Source organism: Micropterus dolomieu, linkage group LG19 (assembly GCF_021292245.1).
Source record: "Micropterus dolomieu isolate WLL.071019.BEF.003 ecotype Adirondacks linkage group LG19, ASM2129224v1, whole genome shotgun sequence".
Lineage (NCBI taxonomy): Eukaryota > Metazoa > Chordata > Actinopteri > Centrarchiformes > Centrarchidae > Micropterus > Micropterus dolomieu.
Genome location: NC_060168.1, coordinates 3,352,995 through 3,361,010, shown reverse-complemented (window position 1 = coordinate 3,361,010; position 8,016 = coordinate 3,352,995).

Genomic DNA, 8,016 nt, shown 5'->3' with positions numbered 1-8,016 from the left:
CTGTCTGTTACTCTGTCCTGGGTCTGGAAGATCAGCCATGTGTGGTGCATGGAAACACAGTAGTCTGGATGTTGTCCACAGTCCTCAGATTCTGGCCTGTAAAGGAATATATAGTTGTTAGAACCCCAAATTGGAAAGATCGGTGTAATAGGAAAGAACATTCATCAACATGATCAGATATTTTTATTGAACAGGGGTTTGTTGTTCTCTAACAGGACTTCTGTGTCCACATTACACACCAGGTCAATGTACATGACCCAGATGAGCCGATGGCTGAAGCAGAGCTGTAGTTAGTTGTTGTAATCAGTATAAAGCACTTTGTTTTTGACAGTCAAAGGGCTTAGGGGGAAACACCAGAGAAACTTTAGACAAGCACACTGGGAGATAACAGACTAATATGTACAGATATAGCTGTTCATATGCCGTCATTGGAGTGTGAAGCTCGACGCAGGTCCTAGAAGATGTGCTCCTTGGCTTGCACCTCGTCCTCCCCGTCCTGCCTCTTCTTCCTCGGACCCCCGCAGCCCTCCCTCCTCTGCTTCCCCTCGTGCCAGTTTGTGCTTGGCTCTGGGGCGCAGTCCTCATCAGAGACCATAATGCTGTCACCGTGGAAGCTCTAACATGCAAAACAACGTGCATGTTATGAGTCTAACAGGAAATTCACGTTCGTGTAGTGTAAGTGATGGAAACGGGAAAATGTGTATCAGCCTGTTTTTAGCTTTGGCCAGTGTTACCGCAGCTGTTAGCACAGCTACCTGATGCTAACAGTTAGCTAGCCAGCTCGTTACTGATTAAACCTATCCAATAATAACATGCTAGCTTGATAGTGAGCACTAACAGCCGGGTTAGTTGTTTCTTTTCATAATGATAAAGTTAGATGTTTTCTTACCCCTGATGTGAGCCGCTGCATCGCGCTCCTCTCCGCCCGTGTCACAGTGCTCGTCCTCCTGCGGTGTCGGCAACGTGCGTTCATGTGTTTGGGGGCGTGGCTTTGGAAGGAGCCCAGAAGGAAGGGGGTGGGAGTTTCTCTGTTGGAGCCTTTCAAAATCCAACAGTTTCTTGCTAGTTTCTCAAACTTACCTACGTTGCCTTTAAATGTGATTGTTATTAAACCGTGTTTTATGTGTGGTAGTGGAGTCAATTTAAAGTAAACTTTACTGCGCTTAACCAGTAACAATTATTTTATGTGTTGTTTTTAATTTGATTGCCAAAAAACACAGAAGACAGAGGAGGTAGCATGATGTGGCCATCACTGGCATCTTTGTCGGAGGAGGATAAAAAGAAGAAGGAGAAGTAAGAAAGCAACAAAGATGCATCCTTTGCACTCTGATCACTGCACTATTTGTCAATATGTCTATATTGTTTTGTTCATAGTGTGTATGTTAGTGTTGTCTACTCTGTAGTTTGTGTCTGATTTTATTTTAATATTATTATATTATTATTTTATTATTGTATAAGTAAGCACATCGTGAGCAATGAACAATCCTGAGTCCAATTCCTCGTATGTGTGTATACATACCTGGCAATAAAACTGATTCTGATAAACCAAAAACAATTGAATATACCTTTTATATTCCCCCTTACATGCCTCCTTGATTATGTGTAAATACAGAGGAAGAATGGGAGAAAGCACACTTTGCACACGTTGTTACTGTGTGATTACAGAGCATGGGAGAGCAGTGGATACTTTTAATACAGCCCACACCCTTAATAATACTGTCTAACTACAGGATAACAAGTGGAGAACGTTCAATATTTTTTACAACTCTCGGCTTACCTTATTAGTCTTGTGTAACTTAAAGAATGAAAATAAATACAAGGTTCATCTGTACCCCATTAAACATTTAAGAATAGCTATGTTTGATTCACCTTCATTTACAGTATGTGTGACATTATTACATTACTGTAGCCTATGACTTGAGACGGGTCCCTTAGCTGCAAGATTAACTGTAAATAATTGTATTCCTTGCACATTATCAGCACAAGTGCCACTGCGCTTTATTCAGGATTTGTTGTACCTGAATAAAATGTTTGTTACAACTAAATCACATGATAGTGAGAGTCATTCTTCATTTTCATTATTGCTAAAGTAGTTGCCTTTACATCTGAAGGTCTTTGAGGGTAAACTGAAAAATGGCAATCTGTTGATCTTCACTGTGGACTGTTTCATTGTAGACACTGACAAAGAACTTAAGTATGTAGCAACAACAATCCTTGTCTTATAGCTGACTTAGACCATTGAACTGGGGCTTGTACAATGAAGCGAGTTCAACATACCCAGGATATGTTTTCCTTATTTGGCTTAACTAACCCTAACAAACGCGATTGGGATAAGTGGTACCACGAAGCTGGTTATCAACTCAGTAAGTCAACCCAGGGTTTCCCAATCCAACCGGGAGCGCGTTCACATAAAAGAGGCGGTGTGTTCCAAGTGTTCCAAACATTGTTCTAAATTAACTTCATAAAGCAATGAAACGAAAACTCCATTCATGCCATAAAATGTGCTCAAATAATGTTTGAAAGACTGAATCTCAACATTTAGGCTGCTGAAAACTCACCTCATTACCTGCGGCCACATCGCAAAAGGTGGGGCGGAACATGACTACAGTCTCTGTAGTAGGCCTAAGAAAGCTATATAAGAAAGTTGATCTCTTATCTGGCACATAACCTGGTCCGGAGCAGGTTAGCCGTTCAGCATAAGTTACCATGGAGATCTACCCCAGTAAGAAGTGAACCACCTTCATGGTACTGAAAACCCAGGATTAACCCCAAAGTTACCTGGATAAACTCAAATCCTGCTTCGTGGTACAGGCCTCTGGTCATCTTAGCATCATCGCAACAATTGCCCCCCCTGAAAGATTTGGCAGGAGCCGCCACTGATTCCAATACACTCTTTTTTTAATTCAGTGAATATGTACACACAGTTTGCTAGCTGTCTGTTTTGTGTATGCTTTGAAAAAACATCATGCAAAGGAGTGATGGGGGGGGGGCAGTGGGAGAGAGAGTTCTATACACTGGCACATTGGAACGTCCTGGATTTCAGGCACTGTGAGAAAGGAGTGATGATCGAGAAATACCCAAAGAGGAAAAAAGTGTAAACAGAAGAAAGTTATATGACCAGGTTAGGATGTCGGCGTTTCAACGCTGGAAAAACCTCAGTGCTTCTGAAGGAGCACTGAAGGAAGGGGTGTATTTGTTTGGCAGTTAAGTTCAAACATCAACAATCCTGCTTCTCTCCCTTTAATGAAAAGTCATCCTTTTTTACTAATTGGGTTATAGTTATTATATGTAGTTTTGACCATCAGTTTTCTGTGAGAACATTTTAATCACCAACTGCACTGCAGAACGAATAGGGGAGGCAGTAAATGTTTTGAATCGAAATGCCCATATTAATCGCCATCGCTTTGTTACACTGCATGCACTTAAATACAGCTAAGCCTGGACGGATTTTTTCCAATGTACAATTTCAAAATGAAAAAACAGGCCAACGGTATGAACCAGCAGTTTTGAAGATACCAGTACATGTCTTAGAATGCTAGATCACCACAATGCCTTCAATAAACAAAGTTGAGGCCTGCAAAACCAAAACAATGACCTCGAAGAGGCTAAAAAGCTCATTACAGTCAATGGGAACAAATTGGTTGGTGTCAGATCTCAGGGTTTGTCACCACGGCTTGACATTAACTTTTATGCTCACCAGCCACTGTGGCTAGTGGTTTTCCAAAGTTACTAACCACTCAGAACTTTCCCTAGTCAGAATTGTTGTTGTTGGGAAATTGTGTTTTATTTGCCCTTTTTATCACTTGGACATGAGCTCAGGTAGATGAACAGGTTTCAGGACCCAAAAACAGACAACACTACTATGGCTACAGGAGTTCAACAAATGTATCAAGGTTACATAAATCGAGTCCACATAAACTAGAATGTAAATAGTCCAGGAAATCAGATATCAAAACAGAAAACGATTACAAAGGGGAAATTGTTAATCAACACAACAGTCATCAAATATTCAGCTCTGAAAAGGCTATGTATGTAAAGCTCCTTTTGTATAAAACATGCTATATATATATATATATATATATATATATATCCATCTGCCATAAAAACAATTTTACAGGCTCTCACTGACAACTGACTTCTGAGATCTCTCTGTGGCAGTACTAAGTGCTTGGTTAACTATGATAATGAGTGAAAAAGACTAATTTATCAAACCAGCTTTAACTCATTGAATTACTGCTTCACATCTTCAAGACAGGAATGAGTTATTGTAAAGCTTTTCTTCCCATTTTATACCCAAGTAACATTAGTAAGCTGCTGCAGCTTATCTTTTTAGATTGTCTATATGAATAATTTGTCCTTTACATCAGTTTTTCCTTTTCATTATGTTTTTGGACTTTGTAGAGGGTTTCATAAGTGTCATGGGCCTTTCCTTCTTCATAGATGAAGGCTTTATACTGTCAAAGTTGGAGTCTTCAATTTAAACTCCATTGTCGTATAAAGATTATTCTTAATCCAGATAAATAAAAGTTAAACCCAAATGGTAATTTGGGTAATGAGGTGGGTACTAACAAGTTACATTTACTCTGCTTTGCCTGCAATGGCCTTCGCACACAAGTCTGTATTATTCATCCCATATTGTTGCACGTTTAAAAATAAATGTGGCTTCTTGTTGTGTCATCACGTTTGCACAAAGACTCCAAAACTTTTGCCCGTCATTAAGGTTTTCGGAACAAGTTTGATTTTCTGTGTTTTTTCGCATCACAATAGCAATGTAGCACTCAGATAGCCTGCATGTTCAATAGGTCAGATTTTTAGGGTTGACAGCCCCGGAAGGTTCCTCCGGCAGCGAGAAGGAACGAGAGACAGCAACAACAGCATCAGGAGCTGCAGACAGATGAGCTGGTCACAAAGTTATCTTCACTGCTTGACGACTCCATAGTGTCTTGTATTGTGAATTTTAGCAACAAATAGAATAATAAAGTGTGCAAGGTGTCTGTGGGTAACAATTTTTATTTATCGGATGATGGATTCAAACTTGCATATACCATTAGGTATAATTTTAGTTATAATGTATAGTTTTGGGGTGTAAAGTCACTGCAGTGAACACTAACAGTGCTGTCAGGTGCACAGAGAGTATTGGAGACAGCACAGTGGCACATACTCTGTCTTTTCACCTCGCCTGTATATGGATTTTGTGAATTAGCAAAGCCTGGAAAGCCACTGACAGCCCTCGCACATACAGGTGGGTCGTTTCTAACATTCAGTGCTATTTGAGTCTGGTTGGTTGAAACAGATACTCATTTCAACAGTACTCGCTCAACCCTTGGTACAGGTATGAGAACAGGTATAAGAGTGACTCACTTTAATATGACTAATGGTCTTCTATGCTAGAATTGTTTAATACATGTTTAAAACCATTTCTGTTAGAATGATTGTAAAAATTGACAATATGCTTTAGGCAATATGTTGTTGGATGTAGGAATATCAGACGGGGAGAAGAAGGCTCCAGAAAGAGATGGAACAACTAAAGGCCTTGTCTCCACACAGAAAAGAGAAGAAAAAAATATAAATAAATATACCAGATGAGGTACCAGTGTTTGGCAGAAAAAAGTTCTACAGTAGATGCACTGCTTCGCCATCAAACAGTAAACAACACCATTAGGAGAAGGTTGTTGCTGCAGGAATCAATAATTGAGGACATAAGAAATAAATAGACCACCACCAAGAAGGAACGGGAGAGGCAAATTACTGCAAAAAACAACAATTGGAAACATTTTAAAGAAATACAGGCTGCAGAGGACTGCACAGGTGACTGGGCTTTTTTAAAGTGGGTACAAAGACCAAATGGAGGGCTCATGACCTTTGAAAGAAATAAGAGCAATAGATTACCTCCTGAATGCAAACAGAAACTAAAGGCTTTATTTTTAAGAGACGACATCACTCGGATGATGACAAGACAAGAGCAAACTGTAACTCCAAAGAAGAAGCAAAAACAGAAATGTTTGCGCACCGACACAGTGAAGAATCTGCACCAGAAGTTCCTTTCAGAAAATGAGCACCAGGTATCCTACTCTTGTTTCTGCACCTTAAGACCGTTTTGGGTTGTGGTGCCAACAGAAGCTGATTGTGAAAGCTCCTATAGTTCATTGCCAACAACCTGTACAGCCATGGTCTGTTACTAATGAAAACCCTTGAGGAGATTGTAGATATGTGCAATCCCAAATCCAAACTCTGTGTGTATGGTGAGTGGAAAGACTGTCTACTCAACACATACAATGCTGAGACCTCCTGCCAACACGGAGATAGCCCTTACCCAACGGACTCTGAAAGAAAATTTCAAAGTGAACGATGGAGGAGTCCGTGGAAAGGTCAGTCAAAGAAAAATGTGATAACAGAGTGCACTTCCACGACAGGCAGCACATCTTTAATAACCAATTGTAGTATGAGGCCTACAGACAGCTGAGTGGAAACTTGAGGAACAATGAATGTCTACTACAAAGATTTCAGTTAGAACCACTCCGCTAAGTAATTCAATCAACCTATTTCCGAGGGTCAAATCAGCAACCCACTCTACATATTATAGTGCTGTACACTGCAGCTGAACAATCACCAGTGACTTCCTGTTCCATCTCACCTTGCAGGAGGCATGATCCCACAGCTATATGGGCTCACCTCAGTCCTGTGTTAGACATGGGGAGGGAGAGATATCCTCTAATTATTTGCCTCCATGTCTTCAGCAGCAGCCTAGCTACATAATACAAACAGAAGGGCAACTTTTACCTTTTGAGGTCAGTCTTGGAAAGGGGGCTCCAGATGGTTTTGGGGGGTACCCTTAAAAGATCAGCTGACAAAACTGTCCACCATGGAGAATATATTCCCAATGCAGAGGCCATTTCAGGAAAGGATTGTTGTGCCCCCACTTGTGCCTGTCAAAGGAACAATGAAAATCCATCATGCCATCAGTATCTCTCCAGGGACAATTAAATACCGGGACATAACTTGCCTTTGCCAGACATAAAAAGGTGTACTTGATTGTGCGTGCTATGGATTTAAATAGGAGAACTGTGGAGTAGAAGCAAGCCCGCATTCCACCAAAGAAACATCACGGCCAAAGGTCATCATGAAAGACAACATTGGGCAGTGGCTTGTTGCCAACTACGATGGTGAAACCTACCCAGGAATCATCCTGGAGGTTAATGATTCAAGAGTGAAATGCATACATAAGAATGGGACAAAGTTTTACTGGCCATGTCCACGAGAGGACATTAGCTGGTATAGCAATGAACAGACTGTGTGCCTGATGAAAGAGCCATGACTTCTAAATAAGGTCTTTCCAGTTAGTGTTCAGTACATTTGATGGTGGAAGGGTTGGTGGGGGTGCAAGGATGAGTTGCCTTTCTTTAATGAAAAGTATTATTGCGCACTGGTGTCAACTGATTCTTCAGTACATTTAATGGTGGGGGTGGGTGTACCTAAGTTGCCATTGTCTATGAAGATTCTCAGTCATCCAGGTCATAGTTATCCAACGAAGGTTAAAGTCAAGGGCAACTGGACTTGGTTGAAGATACTGGAAGATATTTCATCCCTCTTCCAAAGGACTTCTTCAGTTCTGACTGACTGGTAGGGAAACTCAGCTATTTAACCTCAGTGGGGTCGTTTGCCAGGATCGTCGATACTGCTGGTTCGTTAGTGTTCCTGGTTGCTGTGACGACAGTCGTTACAGTCGTTAGGACTACCCGTGGCCAAGACTGAACGACCATCGTTGGCATATTCACCTGAGGCCAAGAGGTTACGTTTGTTGAGTTTCCTGGGAAGTGATGAAAGGACAGCATTGTAAGTGGGGGATAAGTGGTGGCGTAGACCCCCTCCCCTGTTCAATGACGGCTTCTCGACCCGGGTGTAGATGGCTTCCTTGACGCCTCTTTCAAACCATCCATCTTCTCTGTCTAAAATGTGCACCCGGTGGTCCTCAAACGAGTGTCCTCTGTCCTTCAGATGTAAGTAGACTGCAGAGTC